The 19136-nt window shown below is 40.9% G+C and overlaps 1 long non-coding RNA gene across 1 annotated transcript; it reads left to right on the forward strand.

The window, feature by feature from the left end:
• Positions 1-4850: 4850 nt before the first annotated feature.
• LOC130222412 (uncharacterized) lies at positions 4851-5492 on the forward strand. Its single transcript, XR_008836445.1, has 2 exons — positions 4851-5050; positions 5280-5492. It is a non-coding gene; the product is annotated as an uncharacterized LOC130222412 (long non-coding RNA).
• Positions 5493-19136: the final 13644 nt, after the last annotated feature.

Raw genomic sequence — 19136 nt, forward strand, 5'->3', positions numbered from 1 at the left:
GTATGCACAAATAGAAAAAGAATGCCTAGCAATTCTTTTTGGAATGGAGAAATTTCACCAGTACACATATGGCAGGAAAGTAGAAGTACACTCAGACCACAAACCCCTAGAAACCATTGTAAAAAAGCCATTGCTTAATGCGCCCAAAAGATTACAGAGAATGCTTTTGAGACTGCAACGATATGACATTAACGTTGTCTATGTGCCAGGTCGACTGATGCACTTAGCAGATACTCTCAGCAGAGCATACCTACCAGAATGTGCTGCAGAAGGATCAGTAGAGACAGAAATTGAGACAATCAACATGTTACAGTACCTGCCCATATCAGAAGGGATTCTACAAAAGATACAGACAGAAACAGCTAAGGATGAGAAATTTCAGATGTTGCAGCAAGTGATAGCTCAGGGATGGCCAGAGGAGAAAACTCAGCTGAAAGAAGAGGTGAGACAATTCTTTTCTATAAGAGAAGAGCTTAGTGAGCAAGGTGGAGTGATTTTTAGAGGAGAGAGAGCACTAATACCAGCAAAGCTGAGAACAGAGATCATGGAGAGAATTCATGCATCACATCTAGGCATAGAAAGCTGTTTACGAAGAGCAAGAGACTGTGTATACTGGCCTGGAATGAGTGCCGCTATGAGAGAATACATAGGGAAATGTGCTGTTTGCAGAACTGTAGATGTGCGACAGCAGAAAGAGACAATGTGCGCACATGACATTCCGATAAGGCCTTGGGCAAAAGTAGGCACAGATTTATTTTCATTCAACAACAGAGCGTATCTCATCACAGTTGACTATTTTTCTAACTTCTGGGAAATTGATTATCTCACTGATACCAGCTCAAGCACAGTAATACACAAACTAAAGGCCCATTTTGCACGACACGGGATCCCAGACACGGTTATCTCTGATAACGGGCCACAGTACAGCTCTCAGGAATTTAAAAAATTCAGCATAGCTTGGGAATTTAGGCATGTGACGTCATCTCCAGCATATCCGCAAAGCAACGGCAAAGCCGAGTCAGCAGTTAAAACGGCAAAACATCTCATGGAAAAAGCTAAGAGAGCAAAAGCTGATCCATACCTGGCTATACTAGAGCACAGGAACACTCCATCTCAAGGATTTAATGCCAGTCCTGCCCAAAGACTCATGAGCAGAAGAACTAAAACATTACTGCCAACACGGGACAGCCTCCTGCAGCCAGGCGTTGTAAACACAGAGCACGCTGTAGAAATCAACCAACGCAAACAAGCCTACTACTACAACAGAGGGGCGAAAGATCTTAGACCTCTGCAGGAGGGAGAACAAGTAAGAGTCCAGTTGGACACAAAACGTAAAGCACACTGGACACCGGCAAAGGTGGAAAGAATGACCAATAACCGATCATACACTGTCAAGCTGGAAAATGGAACTGTTGTACGGAGAAATCGGAAACATCTCAGGACTGTGCCTGGAGGACCACAGAGAGCAGACACAGGGAATACTGTCAAGCTTGCTCAGACAAATCATCCAGATGAGGGACATACAAAGGCAGTTCCAGAGACACGCATTACACGCACACACCATACAGACACCAGCAACAGTGTTGTGATAACTAGAAGTGGCAGAATAGTTAAAAGACCAACACACTTGAGAGATTTTGTTTAAACATCTGTCATTGTTCTTATGACACTGAAGTGAAATTAAGAGCATACAGTGTTATGCTGTTGTGCACACGTTGTAATGTTATGTTGTTTCTTGCATACAGTGCACATAATACTGTATATAAATTGTTTAAAAAAAAAAAAAAATAATAAATAAAAAAAAAAGGAAAGATGTTACAATATGTTATGTATATAGACAGCAGGATGGGAGGATGTGACAGACCATGTATGGTTTGTAGTGTATGACGTCATTGTTATGCGCATGCATGTGAAGTAAAGGAAGCATAGTGAAAACCTGCGTGTCTGAGATTCATTGATATATAGAGTGGTAGTTGAGAATTAGAGTGAACTAAGCATAAACAATCGTCATAAAGGCCAAGAAGGAATTGTCCGAATTCTGTCACAGAGGACGTTTCTGGGAGTTTGGAAAAATTGTGACATATTGGACTCCACTAATCCTCTGGCCAGGTTTGTCACTCAGTTATGCTTCTCTGATTTGATGAATCTGGCTTCAAATTAAACATCTACATATTTATATATAAATATAAATTTTTACTATTGTTTATTTGACCTTATTTTCTGTTCCTTGTTTTAGGATGATTGTGGAGATGCAGTCAAGGGGGTTGGTGATTAATAACTTACTTTCAGTCCTCCTGGAACCAACTCGGCCGTCTACAACTTTTGTGCCTCAAAGCTCTGGAGAAGGTGCAGAAAGTCCATTAGAGCCTCCAAATGAGCCCTTATCTGACGAGAGCTCTGGAGAGTACAATCAGAGGTACAGTTTCACATCGGCATTCCCAGAAAATAAATGTACACTGTAAACATGATCTCTCTTTAATACACATAGTCGTTTTAATCACCTGCTGTTTTTTTTTTTTTTATTTCAGCACTGGTGGAACGATGTGGACCTCTTCCGTGAGGGTGGAGATGGTCAAAAAAGGCTTATACAATAAGCACTCCACTGACCACCCCCTTTTAGAAGGATTTAATAAGGACCTGCACACTGACTCAGGACATAAAAACAGCAAACATGTTGTAAGTTAAATAAATTAGTGAAAATATACATACAAAAAAGTGTGTGTGGGTCTTGTTTTATGCAGTACAGTTTATTTTAATGTGAAATGTGTAATTTCAGGTGGAAACAGTGTCCAGGTTCTTGCATAACATGGACCCCACTGAGCCAAACCTGATGTTTGTTCAGCAGGTGGAGAAATTGCGAAAGTACTTTAACATCTTGTCAGATACAAAGCTCTCAAAATGGACAGTGTTCAACTACTGGACTCTCAAGAGGTCAGTAATGTGGAACAACCACAAGTTTGCCATGTACGTGTTAACTAATCATGTCAGCTGTGCTGTGTTCTGACTGTAACAACCTAATTTTGATCTCTTTTCAAGGTTCATGAAATACATTATTACCTCCACAGACATTCGCCACAACAGACCATCTCTGTTCCAGGACTGTGAGAGTTTTATGGATGTGCTGTATGGAATACAGATTGGCATGACCAAAAAAGTGAGCAGGGAGGTCACACAGAAAAAGTCAGAATTTGGTTATGGCAAACAAATTTTGCCAAAGGACTGCCTTGCTGTTTTGGAGGCTGCATTCAAATATTTCCAGGCTCTGATATGCTGTTTGACTAAAAATGAACGGCTGCTCGTTCTCTACTAACTTGAGGCTGTTATCATGCTGGAGCTACTTCAGCGGCCTGGAGTAGTGACAAACATGACTGTAAGTGTTTGTTTTTCCCTCCCTTCTCTTCTTTGTTCCTATGCTTCATCAATGGGCAAAACTGGTGTTTGCAGGTTGAGGATTGGGAGGGGAGAAGCCGGATAGAGAATGGTGTCTGTGTTGCAGTGAAGGAGCACAAAGTACCGTTGTCACATGAACAGGAACTTGTAAGTTTATATTGTACTTTAAATCATAACAGCAATAAATATATTGTGGTTAAGTCATACTTATTTTTGTCCCTTTCTCTAAATAGTAGTTCAACTTGTACTTCAAAGAGGTGCGGCCAGCAATGCTACAAGAAAACCACACCTGTGACGATGTGGCAGTTGATTCATTTTTTGTCAAGTAGTGGGAGATCGATTTATAACCCCTCCAATGACTTAAAAAGACTTCATGACAAGTAAGCAACATTAAACCTGTCTTTATCTCTACATGGTAAGCATTTAACAACTGAGATGATCCTTATTCTTAAATTTGCAACCCACAGCCTTGCCATTCCTTCCTTTAATATTTATTTTTTGTGATCTTATAGACAAAGGTCCAGTAGAGCTTCCAGCCAAGAGACAAGGGTGGACGAAGAGACAGCCTACAAAACTCTTGAGCAGTTCTGTCCAGTGACTCTGGAGGGGCCTCCTCCAAAAAGGGCACGCAGGAATGAGCTGTGTGGCTCAGAACATGAGAGGCACTGCTATGACCGCTGGTGTAGCGAGCAGCTCAAGCTGCGTGAACAGCATGCTCTTGGTGAGTATACAGATGATTAATGACACAAACAGTGAAATTGAGTGAGAATAGCCAAATACTGATGTGTTTTGTGTTTCTAGAACACTTTGCTGGACAGCAGCCATCAGAGTCCAAAATAAACCGCTGGATGGACAAACAAGGGTGGACGTCAAATGTCCCACAGGCTTCAGTGGTTCTGAAGCAGTGGAAGCCTGTTGCCAGGTTAAGCAGCTTTGTGCATAAAATGATTTTGTCTCAACGCTGGAAAGGACTGACTGTCAGGCCCGTCCCTGACAAGGGCGATGGTGTTTTCACCAAAAGACCCTTTCAGATCTGGGAGGTTGTCTGTAATTACCACGGCCAGCTAGTTAGCCATGAAGATGGGATAGCAATTGCTTCAAACAGCGGCATTAGAGCTGGAAATTTGTTTTTTTATAAAAACAAGCAACATAAAGCCATGTGCATTGACGCACATGAAGAAAGTTGCCAGTGCCATCCCATGAAGTTCAATTACGGACGCCTGATACGTCACTCCAGTAAAAGAGCCAATACCTGGCCCAGGCTGTATGTCCTTAATGATAGACACATTGTTATCTCTATCATTAATTCTCTTTATTGCCACAAAAGACATTTTGAGTGATGAGGAGTTACTCTATAATTATGGCTCAAAGAGGAGATCTTTTGCCGGGAAAGGGCTGGAATTGGACTGGATGTGAAACAACATCTTTCCATCCCCCATTCTCACTCACTAAGACTTGGTTGTAATAGGCTGAATGAGTGGGTCTTACAAACCATTCACCTTTACTTCCAGAGAACTGTATTTTCTCTTACTGACTTGTCTTTTTTCACTCTGTTTTTCTCATAAGTTTCCTTTATGCAATAGTGAGAGTGTGAGTAGGCTACTCCATATTCTCTCCTCTCTCTCTGGATTCTTTGCAACACATGTGGAATTACAGCCTGGTAAGTATGCTGAAGCTGCTCGTAACCCTACCTCCCACGAACCCTTAATTTCAAAAAAAGCCATGGACCTCACTGCCAAGAATTAACCAGGCATGTTAATTCTTTAAGCAAGCTATAGTATATTCATCCTAGGATTCACCACGATTCTTAATTTAAGACATTACCTATGTTGTCTCTATGTTGTTTGATTAATGTTCAGATTTTGTTCAGTTTTCTGTGGTATACACAGATACCAGAAAGAGGAACGTCTGGTTGCTGAATGGTCAAACTGTCAAGGCGACACCATATAAATCAAGAGGGTTGGGATTAGATATTGTGCGAAAGACAGTATAAAAGCATGAAGGAGAGCCTTAAAAAGAGCTGAACTGAGGTTACATCTCTTCTGCGCAGAACTTGTGCTCTCTAACTTCTTGCATTCAAAATAAAACTTCTTAATTTTCAACTCAGATCTACGTCAATTTTTGAACATGCAATGGACCATTAGAGTCCTACAGTATGTACTGGAAGTTGTTTATTTTCTTTAGTGTAGTTATTATTTGATATTACTATTATATATAGTCTTCCACTGTACTGTTATTTCACATTCATATTATGCTTTTTAAACTAAATAAAGGTGTAAACACAGACACAGTGTTTGGGATATATTTAACAATAATTCTAACTATTTCATTTAAAAACAAGTAATCCTTTAAAAAAACACTTTATTATTTAAAACATAAAAAGGTTTTTCAGATAAGTGCAACACTTTTCCTCTTCACCTGAAAAGTGTGTGATCGTTTAAATAAATAAGAAAAAAAGGAAAATGACAGGGAAAAACAATTCAATGATCAAATTCCAAATTTTCCATGTGATCAGCCGAGGACAAGAAAGAAGGAATCCACAAATATCCACAAATATCCTGGAAAAAACACTGAAATAACAGGCTCTGTATGAGAGCTGCTCTTTGAAGAGAATAAGGCAGCTAGCCTAATTCAAAAGAGATAATATACAGTCAAATACAATAAGAATTTATTTTAGCAAAAGAGAAAAAAAAGTCAATATATTTTGGACAAAATTCAGTGTAAAATGTAAGACATTATTTATAAAGACAGACAGGCCTACAGAATTATTTTTACAGTGTATAAACATGAATGGCAGCTGTTGTTTTTGATCTAACAGCAGCAAAACTGCATGCTGAGTTTGCGTCAGGATGATGATGATACATTTTTTTTTTCCTTTTTCAAAACAGTTTAGAACAAAACAGCAATAAAAACAAGCAAACATACAAACAGACATTTTTAAAGGAACATGGAAACAAAAAAGACATACAAGTGTCAAAGGTCACCGAATACAATCTTATTTACATTCATATTTATCGTTGATAAAATGTTGCAGAATTTTATAGTCTTGTTGTCTCAAGGTAAATGTCAGTACTTCCATGTCATACACCTCTTTAACAATATCATACCATTCGCCTACAGATGGAGGATCTTCCTTGAGCTAGTTCTTTGTAATGGCCTTTTTGCTAGTTGTTAGTAGTGTGTTAGGAAGACACACATCATTTTTTGGTATTTCTGCAGAGTAAATTCACAGGTACATAGTTTTAAAATTACATTCCAGATTCAATCCCATTATTACATTTATCTCTTTATTTAAATCTTGCCAATAGGTGTGTATAATATTACAGTGCCAAAATATGTGGAAATGATCTGCCAATACATTTCCACATTTTCTCCAGCATTGACCATTTTAATGACTTCTAATTTGAAAGTATTTTATTTCAGGTGTTATATAGAACCTGATTACATTTTTCCAAATAAATTCCCTTCATGAATCTGAATTAATTGTGACCATATGTGTTTCCCAAATAGTTAACCATTCCTCATTTGTTATTTTTATATTGGCTTCCCTTTCCCATTTCTGCTTTATATACATTGGTGAGTGTTGGGGAACAATAGTCTGTTACGAAGGGGGAAGAGAAGGAAGAAGGGGGAAGAGAGGGAGGAGAGGAAAAAAGAGAAGAAAATGAGGAAAAAAGAGAAAGAAGAGAAGAAAAAGGGGCGAAAGAGGAAAACATTTTTTCATTTAGTTTTTAATAATTTATTTACAGGTAAAAAAGTCACTCTGTACTATTAACATTTGATTAATACTACATATTTTATTAGCTTTTTTATTTTAAATATATTTGCTTTAAGTACATTTCTGCTAAGTATTTTGCTAAGTATAGAGAAACTACAAATTAGTTTCTTTATTGAAACATTATTTACTGGACTATTTCATTTTGTGCCTATTTAATTTTTTTAATTATACTATGGCAAAACACAACCAACTAAAAAAAAAACAAGCAGAGAAACAGTTAAAATGACCAAACATTTATTTAAAATTAGTCATAGCCAATTATTTACATTTACAATATAATAGCTCAACAGCAGTGCAAACAAGTGCAAAAGAAGAGAAAAAAATTACACACATAAATAAATAAAGCAATCTACATAAATAAATGTTTCTTGGAATAAATAAAAATAATACAAAATGTGCAAATAAATTAAACAAAATTAAATAACAACACAAAATGAAATAAGCAAAGATAACTTCAACTGTAAAATAAATGATAACTTTTTTTATTACAATTTACTTTAAATTTACAATTTACAATTACAATTTAAAGTAAAAAAAAAACTACAAGTAAAACAAAAGACCCCTGAAAATATTTAAATGTCAATATTAAAAATAAACACTTCAGGAAGTGCCGGTGGAAACAGCAGAGGAGGTGGCGGTCAGAGTGGTGGAGGGTGGATGGAGGAGGTCGCAGCCAGGTCGGTGAAGGCTGGAGGATGGATAGAGGAGGTAGTTGCCAGGGCGGTGGAGGATGGATGGAGGAGTTAGTTTCCAGGGCGGTGGAGGCAGCAGGGTGGATGGAAGAGACAGCAGCTTGGGTCGTGGCAATGGGCTGAGAGGAGGGCAGGAAGTGAGAGGAGATGGAGAAGTTTGGGTCATTGGAGAGACTTGGCACAGTTATATCATATACTTCGTCCTCCCCGAAGCCCTCATCTTCTTCCCCACCTTCATCCACATCCTCCAACATTTCCTCTGTCTCCTCTGAGTCTGGGTTCAATGCCATGGGCTGTCCAGTCAGACTCAGGAGGTAGTCAACACCAAGCAGCTCTCCTACAAATGGAGAACAAAAAGACACAGACATATATGACTTATCATATTTAAAGCATTCCATAATAATACTACAAAGACTTTCAATAATATCTAGACTTCTGTATTTGCCACTCACCGCATGGTTGGCTTTGGTGATGCAAATAATAAAAAAATACAAATAAATAATAATGAACACCCCCAAACCAAAAGTATTATGCACATAGTTAAGTGTAGGACATACAGGTGTATTGGGCAGGAGGCCTGAATGTTGGTATAAAAGCCCGACCAAACACCTTCAAGCTGTTGGTGTTGACAGAGTGGGCCATATCCCCGGAGTATGTGAGAAGGGATGCTGGCTTGCTGGTCACAGCCGCAGTCCCTCGATCCTGGTTCCACCTGTTCAGGCCTTCCAGGAGGGATAGTTGAAAATGTAGTGCATTGGTACTGGTTCTTAGCAGAAAAAAGCTAATAAAAAAAGGCACACTTTTCTACATTTAAAAATTATTTAAAAGTTCACACATGTGAGATACCAACCTGGAATGAACCTGTTCAGGTGGCAGTGAAAAGACTCCTGGGACCTTCTAGCACACCGATATTTTGTCAGGATGACCCCAGACTTTGTGGTGGTGCCTACCTCTGTATAGAGTGGCACTCCAGGCACATCCTGGATGCATCTGACAGGAGGGTTTTGAACACGCTAGACCTCATCCATTAGGGCACACCCATAAGGTTCCTCCCATTTGACGAGACGAGATGGCGGCGCGTTCGGTTCGCGAGGCTCAGTGTCTCTCCAGTTTCTGCAATTTTGCAGTATTATTCCTGCTCATTTCGGGTCTGTTCGTGCAGAACAGCAGTGCCTTTACATCGTACACCCAACAGGACATCTTGGATATTGGATTGTGCATTCCGGACAGTTTTGTTAACAATCTTCGACTCATCCCTGCCGGCCGGGCGGAAGTGCTCGGAGGCGGCGCAGAGAACGTAAACAAAGACGGGGGAAGCGCGGCGGGCTAAGAGCTAAGCTAAAGCTAACACCACACCGGCTCTCTTTACCCAGCATCTTTCTCGCCAATGTACGGTCACTGGTGAACGAAATGGATGAGATTCGACTGCGCATCAACCACAGCAAAAGATTATGGAACTGTAATGTCATGATTTTCACAGAAACATGGCTAAACAGCGGGATACCAGACAACGCTTTATCGCTAACGGAGCATCAAACATTCCGAGCAGACAGAACGGCGGATGACTCCGGTAAGACCAGAGGCGGAGGATTATGCATTTATATTAACAAAGCTTGGTGCACAAACTCTGTCGTCGTTGGGAGACATTGTTCTGTTAACCTGGAATTTCTAATGGTTAAATGTAGACCGTTTTATCTGCCACGGGAGTTCACCTCCACCATAATAACTGCCGCTTATATCCCTCCCGACGCTGATGCCAAGCTCGCTATGAATGAACTTCATGCAGCCATCAGCAAACAACAGACTGCTCACCCGGAGGCTGCTTTTATTGTTGCGGGGGATTTTAATCACTCAAACTTAAAGACAGTGCTCCCCAAATTCCATCAAAACATTTCTGCCACACAAGGGGAAACAAAACTTTAGACCAAGTTTACACAAACATGGCTGAAGCATATGCTGTGACCCCCCTCCCCCACTTGGGCCAATCAGACCACCTTTGTTTGTTTCTCACCCCCAAGTACTCACCCATCGTCAACCGCGTGAAGCCATCAGTAAGGACCATCAAAGTGTGACCAGCGGGGGTGGACTCCACACTCCAGGACAGGTTTGAACACACAGACTGGAGTATGTTTGCTTCCCAGGCCACATGTGGCTCTCACACAGACATTGACAGTTACACTTCCTCTGTTCTGGAATATATCAACACCACCATAGACAGTGTTACAACCCAGAAACATATCACCACATACCCAAATCAAAAGCCATGGATGAACAAGGAGGTGCGCCTCCTACTGAAGGCACGCAACACTGCCTTCAGATCAGGGGATGCACAGGCCTACAGCACTTCCAGGGCTAATCTGAAGAGGGGCATCAAAAAGGCCAAGCACTGCTACAAGCTAAAGCTAGAGGAGCACTTTTCTAACTCTGATTCTCGGCGCATGTGGCAGGGCATCCAGGCCATCAGCAACTACAAACCCAGCCAGTCCACCCCCACAGCCACTAATGTCTCCTTCCTGAAGGAGCTAAATGACTTTTATGCCCGCTTTGAAAGAGACAATACAGAACCCTACACCAGGAACACTACCTCAACCGACCACTCACCTATCACACTCACCTCCTCAGAAGTCTACACTGCACTGAGTCGGATCAATGTGCGTAAGGCTGCTGGACCAGACGGTATCCCTGGGCGCGTCCTCAAAATATGTGCAGAACAGCTCATTGGGGTATTCACAGACATTTTCAACCTGTCACTTAACCTAGCAACTGTGCCAACATGCTTTAAAACCACCTCTATTGTGCCAGTGCCGAAACACTCCAGCCCAACATGCCTGAATGACTACCGCCCTGTAGCACTCACACCCATCATCATGAAGTGCTTCGAGCGGTTGGTCCTGGCACATCTGAAAGACTCTCTGCCATCCACACTGGACCCACATCAGTTTGTCTACCGTGGCAACAGGAGCACAGAAGATGCCGTCTCCATAGCACTGCACTCTGTCCTCACACACCTGGACAATTAAAACACTTATGCACGAATGCTGTTTGTTGACTTCAGCTCAGCATTCAACACTGTCATACCCTCTAAGTTACTGATCAAACTCAGAGACCTGGATATCAACGCGTCTCTCTGCAACTGGGTTATGGACTTTCTGACTAACAGACCTCAGAATGTTAGATCAGGCCACATCTGCTCCACCACCGTCACACTCAACACTGGTGTACCACAGGGCTGCGTGCTGAGCCCCTTCCTCTACTCCCTTTTTACCATCAACTGTAGGCCTGTGAACAGATCCAACACCATCATCAAATTTGCAGATGACACCACAGTGATTGGTCAAATCAGCAATAATAATGAGACTGCCTACAGGGAGGAGATACAGCATCTGGCCACTTGGTGCACCGACAATAATCTGCTCCTTAACACCAGCAAGACCAAGGAGCTCATTGTGGACTTCAGGAAGGGACGAACAGGCTCGCATTATCCCATCCACATCAATGGGATGGCCGTGGAGCCTGTCTCATCCTTCAAGTTCCTGGGGACACACATCTCTAAGGACCTTTCCTGGACCACCAACACCTCCAGCCTGGTCAAGAAGGCTCACCAGCGCCTATTCTTCTTGAGGCAACTTAAGAAGAACCAGCTTTCATCAGCCGTCTTGGTAAACTTCTACCGATGCACAATAGAAAGCATCCTGACCAACTGCGTCACAGTCTGGGATGGAAGCTGCTCTGTTGCTGAGCGTAAGGCACTGCAGCGGGTGGTGAAAACTGCCCAACGCATCACAGGGACTACACTGCCAGCCATAGAGGACATCCAGAAGAAACACTGTCTGCGCCGAGCACGCAGTATTCTTAAGGACACCTCTCACCCTGCTCACAGACTGTTTTCTCTCCTGCCTTCCGGCAGGCGCTTCAGGATTCCCCGGACAAAAACCAGCAGACTGAGGAACAGCTTTTTCCCCAGAGCCGTCTTCCTTTTGAACTCTGCCCCTCACTGACTCTTTTGCCCCCCCAATACACCCCCCACTCTCCTCTAACTTATACTCCTCACAATCACTGCACTATTTAACATTTGCACATTTAAAGTTTGCACATATTCATTGCACTGATTCACTTATCTGAACTGGACATACCCACTGCACATGGACATTTGTAATTATGTTTATCTGCACACTTCTGCTATTAATAGTATCATGTACATATATTCATTTATTGTAAACCTGTTCTTAGCTGATACAACCTGTATATAATGTTCATAGTACATCCATCTGTAAATATCACTATAGTTTTTCTATAACTGCACTTTATAACTTATACCTATATCCTGCACTTGCTGCTATTGCACTGCTGGTTAGACCGAAACTGCATTTCGTTGCCTTGTATTTGTACACGTGTAATGACAATAAAGTTGAATCTAATCTAATCTAATCTAAATTTGCTTCCCTGAGTTCCTGCAGCAGCCTCTCAATCAGGCATATGGTGTCTTCCTCGCCACGTGTCCTCCTGCGGCAGTAACGGCTAAGATCCTTTTTGGTGATGCTTCTGTCCACCATGTCATCACTTATAGATGGCACACCCTCCTGCATTAGCTGTTTTTTTTTAGCCTTCCGCAACACGCTGAGATCTCCTGCATCTCACTCAAAGATCCAGGCGGACAAGCATCCGATAAAGGTGGGGTATAGGGAATGGGCATCAGTGGTGCAGCCCACAGCCAGCTGCCTCATAAAATGCCAGATCACCCACACCCTTATGTTATCACCCACCCACAGCCTTATGTAAAGATCTGGCCATTCTCCAAACCTATTCTGCAACTTAGTGGTCGCTCCCTCATTTATGCAGCAGCCACAGTCCACATAGAGCAGCATTGGGGGTGGAACAGCTGCCTGGGGGTACCGCTCCATGACACCAGCCACCATTCTGTCCAGCCCTGGCCTCTCTTGCACTGTCAGGACACAGAGTCAGTGATGCATTACCTGTTTGGTCGAATCCATCTTTAATATAGTCCCAAAGATGGATGTGATGCTGGCCTTAATGTGGTCTAGCCTGGAGAGGATGTCCCTGCCATACACTGAGAGTAGCCAACGACTGGTGGGGATGTCGATGGGCTCTGGAGGCACCTGGCAGGCCACAGGAAAAAGGCTGGGTCGATCAACAAAGTCAGCACACTCTCCAAGATAGTGTGCCAACCTCTTCAGCCATTCCTCCCCATGGTTTTCTCTCAGCTGCTTCACCAGTCGAGCCGGACTGTTGCCCAATGTCCTGTCCCAAAGCAACCTTATGACACGGATGTCACAGGCATACCTGAAATGCGCATTGTCGCTGTAATTAATTGCAGGTAATTATTGGAGGGTCAGTGGTTTGGGTCTACATAACTACCACATTTTCTACTCTGCTATACTTACTTGCGGGTCAGAATCAGCCTGAACATTTTCTGGTGTGGCAGGTCAAGCTGGTCGCGGACAATCTGACTTGTTGACAGATAGTTCAGAGAACACACAGTGCACCTGAGTGTCTCAGTCAACATCAGGTAGTATCTGTCAATGTCCAGGACCTTTCGAGCCCTCTTGTGGACACCATAACCTGTCAGATTCTTGCCACAAGTTGGGCAGGAGAACCTCACCTTCCACAGGTGGTAGGGCATCCACACCATTAACCTGCAGGACTATGCTAGAAACATTCTGAAGCTAGTGGTATGTACATCCTGTCAAAAACATACTAAAAGGTTTTAAGCAAGCATTAATTACACAGAAAATATTCACCATTGACAAACTTAGAGGGGGCCTTAGGAAAGACCATGGCACTGAAGCCTCAGACTGTGCACCAGTGGTGCCAGGAGCAGTGTTTGAAGCCTCAGACTGTGGGCCAATGACGCCATGAGCTGTGTCTGAAGCCTCAGACTGTGGGCCAGTGGCGCCAGAAGCTGTGTCTGAAGCCTCAGACTGTGGGCCAGTGGTGCCAGAAGCTGTGCCTGAAGCCTCAGACTGTGGTGGTGCAGCAGGAGACTGGGTGTAAGTGGCAGGCTGCAAAAAAAAAAAAAAAAAAGATGTAGTGAAAAAGCATAACAGCACTAATAAAAATATATATTTGTTGCATTATCATTAATGCCTTGTTTAGTATATCACCTTAGTGGTGTGAAATCCACAATTGCAGGTCCTGGATTCCCCAAAGAGGGTGGTCTGTCCGTGGGCATGCATGGGACATTTCTCAGTCTGAAAAGATAGGTTTGAAAGATCTGAGGATTCTTTCTAACCTCTGTGTTTTGCTTTGAATACTTTAATTAATCATATCATTATTTAGAAACATTCTTCATGTCATTTAATCACATATTTATTGCTTTTGACGTTGTGTACTTATTTTTCTATTCCATGGTTATTTATTTTCATGATTAGGAGATAAGAGTTTTTAACGTCAAAGCACTGATATTGTTTGCACCATTGCCAACCAATCTGCATACTACATATAATGTCATGAAGTATAAGTAACTTTGCCTTACCTTCTGATAAATGTCATACCACTTCCTCCGTCTTGGAGCTGGTCGATTGCCTGCTCCAGAAGGCCAAACACCAGAGCTGGCAAAGACTCTCAACCTGGCCATCCACTCCATATCACCCATGGCCTTGTGGCTTTTTGGCTTAGTGCTCATCTGAACATAAAATGTAAATAAAACTTAACAAGTGCATTAATTACAATACTGTAGCCTGTTGCCTGAAACAAGCGAAAGAAAGATCACATTTCCCAGGTAATTTCTCTGCTATGGTAAAGGGATAGTACTAAAAACATATTAATTCATAGAAACATGAAATAATTAATAGATTAATAGAAACACCCGTTTGCACTGGCTGCCAGTTGCTGCCCGCATCAAATTCAAAGCTCTGATGTTTGCTTACAAAGCGACCTCTGGCTTTGCTCCTTCGTATCTGCTCTCACTTCTGCAGATGTATGTGCCCTCCAGAAACTTGCGTTCTGTGAATGAACGTCGCCTCGTTGTTCCATCCCAAAGAGGGAAGAAATCACTTTCCCGAACTCTCACATTCAATCTGCCCAGTTGGTGGAATGAACTCCCTAACTACATCAGAACAGCAGAGTCACTTGCTGTCTTCAAGAAACCACTAAAAACTCAACTGTTTAGTCTCCACTTTCCTTCCTAATCTGCAACTGCCTCTCTGGCTATACCACTAACTGTGCCCTCTTTCTCTCAAAAAAAAAAAAATGTACAAATGCTTAGCTTTTTAGACTTTACACACCTGAAACTTGTCTATAGCACTTGTTCACTGCTGCTCTTATAGTTGTGTAAATTGCTTCCTTGTCCTCATTTGTAAGTCGCTTTGGATAAAAGCGTCTGCTAAATGACTAAATGTAAATATAAATGTAAATATATAATTAGTTATGGTGGCTTGAAAAGCCAGCATACTGTTATCTATCAAAACTTCTTCTTCTTCTTCTTCTTCTTCTTCTGAGACTAATTTCTAAGTGTATCTCCTCCTAGGCCTTTCAAGCTACATACTTCAAACTTTCGTCAAACCTTCAAACTGGTCTGACTCGGGTTGCTATATCTTTTCTAACTGATCCAACTTTGGGTTTTCCGAAAAACGACCCAGAAAAATCCCAAAAGTCCCATTGACTTAACATTGGGTCAAACTTTGTGAGCTCATAACTCTGCATCAGACTGTCCTACAGACTTCTAACTGGACTCATTTAACTCAGTCTAGCCAGCAGCCAATAACTGATGACTTTTTAACTTACTAGCCACTCCCTAGCAACCACTTACAGCACCCTAGCAACTGTCCCATAGACTTCCATTGTAAAAGACTGTCATTGACTTAACATTGGATCAACCTTTGTGAGCTCATAACTCTGCATCAGACTGTCCTACAGACTAGAGTCTGGCCTCATTCAACTCAGTCTAGCCAGCAGCCAATCACTGATTACCTTAAAACTTACTAGCAACTCCCTAGCAACCAATTTCAGCACCCTAGCAACTGTCCCAGAGACTGTGACTAGCTATTCTAACACACGCTAACAGTTTTAACATCCTACTGACATGCTAATCTTGCTAGAAAGGTGCTAGCAACACGATAGTGACATGCTAGTCATGCTTTTAACATGCTAATTCATGCTAACAACATGCTAATTCATGCTAGAAACAAGCTGATTCATGCTAGAATCATGCTAGTAACATACTAATATCATGCTAGTTACATGCTAATATCATGCTAGTTACATGCTAATTCAGGCTAGAATCATGCTAGTAACCTGCTAATTCATGCTAGTAACATGCTGGTAACATGCTAATTCATACTAGAATCATGCTAACAACATGCTAATTCATGCTAGAAACATGCTAGTAACATGCTAATTCATGCTAGTAACATGCTAATTCATGCTAGAATCATGCTAATTCATGCTAGAAACATGCTAATTCATGCTAGAACCATGCTAATAACATGCTAATTCATGCAAGAAACATGCTAGTAACATGCTAATTCATGCTAGAATCATGCTAATAACATGCTAATTCATGCTACAATCATGCTAGAAACATGCTAATTCATGCTAGAAACATGCTAGTAACATGCTAATTTATGCTAGAATCATGCTAGTAACATGCTAATTCATGCTAGAATCATGCTAATAACATGCTAATTCATGCTAGAAACATGCTAATTCATGCTAGAAACATGCTAGTACCATGCTAATTAATGCTAGAATCATGCTAGTAACATTCTAATTCATGCTAGAATCATGCTAATAACATGCTAATTCATGCTAGAATCATGCTAGTAACATGCTAATTCATGCTAGAAACATGCTAGTAACATGCTAATTCATGCTAGAATCATGCTAGTAACATGCTAATTCATGCTAGAATCATGCTAATAACATGCTAATTCATGCTAGAAACATGCTAATTCATGCTAGAATCATGGTAATAACATGCTAATTCATGCTAGAAACATGCTAGTAACATGCTAATTAATGCTAGAAACATGCTAGTAACATGCTAATTCATGCTAGAATCATGCTAGTCACATGCTAATTCATGCTAGAAACATGCTAGTCACATGCTAATTCATGCTAGAATCATGCTTGTAACATGCTAATTCATGCTAGAATCATGCTAATAACATGCTAATTCATGCTAGAAACATGCTAGTAACATGCTAATTCATGCTAGAAACATGCTAGTAACATGCTAATTCATGCTAGAATCATGCTAGTAACATGCTAATTCATGCTAGAATCATGCTAATAACATGCTAATTCATGCTAGAAACATGCTAATTCATGCTAGAATCATGCTAATAACATGCTAAATCATGCTAGAAACATGCTAGTAACATGCTAATTCATGCTAGAAACATGCTAGTAACATGCTAATTCATGCTAGAATCATGCTAGTAACATGCTAATTCATGCTAGAAACATGCTAGTAACATGCTAATTCATGCTAGAATCATGCTAGTTACATGCTAATTCATGCTAGAAACATGCTAGTAACATGCTAGAATCATGCTAGAAACATGCTAATTAATGCTAACATCATGCTAATTCATGCTAGAAACATGCTAGTAACATGCTAATTCATGCTAGAAACATGCTAGTAACATGCTAATTCATGCTAGAATCATGCTAATAACATGCTAATTCATGCTAGAATCATGCTATTTCATGCTAGAAACATGCTAACATTATGCTAATTCTTGCTAGAATCATGCTAGTAACATGCTGATTCATGCTAGAAACATGCTAGTAACATGCTATTTCATGCTAGAATCATGCTAGTAACAAGGTAATTCATGCTAGAATCATGCTAGTAACATGCTAATTCATGCTAGAATCATGCTAATTTATGCTAGCAACTGCCTAGCAACCACTCATAATACTTTAGCAACTGCCTAGCAACAACCTAGCAATGCCTTAGCAACCACTCAGAACACCCTAGCAACCACCTAGCAACACCTTAACAATGACCTAGAATACCATAGCAACCGCCTAGCAACAACTTAGCAACCACCTAGCAACACCTTAGCAACCACCTTGCAACACCTTAGCAACAACCTAGCAACACCTTAGCAAGCACTTAGAACAACCTAGCAACTGCCTACCAAGAAACATGCCAATCTATACTAGTAACATGCTAACATAAATGTACTTATCTATGCCGACTGTTTCAAACTTCATAAAAACTGCTTCAGTTATTTACACTTTAAAACAACTTCAAACTTTTAGACTCGGCTTTTCAAGCCACCATAAAGTTTGTCCTCAAACTTTAATATCTAGTTGATAATGTTATCAGATGGGTAATTATAACACGATAACACAATAGTAAACATTATAATAAACATTTAGGTTCAAAAGACAGACATTTTTATTATTCACAGTAGAATGACCGTAACACATTAGTTATAAATAACTATAATTCATATAGCTAATTATCATTTAGTAGCATTATCATTTATGGGTACACCATTGTAGTAACAGTTATAAATCATACAAACATAATAAACATTTAGCAACAAAAGGCAGGCAATTACAGCTTTTAATTTATTCTTACAATTCATTTAGCTAATGAATATTTAGCAGAAAAAGCCTATATTTTTGTGTAAACTTTATTTTGACGCGTCGAGAAACGTTTTGATAAACACATCCAAACAACTGTATATACAGTATATATGCATGTATATATAGATACAGTTAATAATTTAAAGACACGTTCGAACAAAATCAATGATTTCTGCAACTGTATCAAAAGTCTGTAATGTTAAACAGTTTGCGGGGTCATGACCTTTGACACCATGCACGTGAATTTAGGGTGACTTTTGTTAAAGTTCTTGTCATAAAATTATAAATCAGCATTAGGAGGCCAAGACTGACATAACAAAAGACTACAATCGACAAAACAACTTCTATCAGTAGATATAGACGTTGACAAAAATAACTTACCTTGATCGGTTATATGATGATGTGCATATAATCATTTGCACGCGACGCGATTGGCTCTCATCCATTCTCACAATGGAGAAGCGAGAGCAGCGATTGGCTCCCATCCATTCTCACAATGGAGAGCGAGCGCAACGATTGGACGAGGAGGGAGACCGAGACAGACGATCCTGATCCAGGTAGCGCCACAGAGACTCAGACTAATCAATCCAACTGTGGTAGAAATGCTGAACTTTGTCATGATAGGTATCCAGGTAAATCCAAATAAAAGCTGCCGAAAAGAGAGAGAGAGAAAGGTAACAGAAACATGCAGCTCAAACCCACAACCCTGAGAT

This window comes from Danio aesculapii, chromosome 4, assembly GCF_903798145.1.
Source record: "Danio aesculapii chromosome 4, fDanAes4.1, whole genome shotgun sequence".
In the NCBI taxonomy this organism is placed as follows: Eukaryota; Metazoa; Chordata; class Actinopteri; order Cypriniformes; family Danionidae; genus Danio; species Danio aesculapii.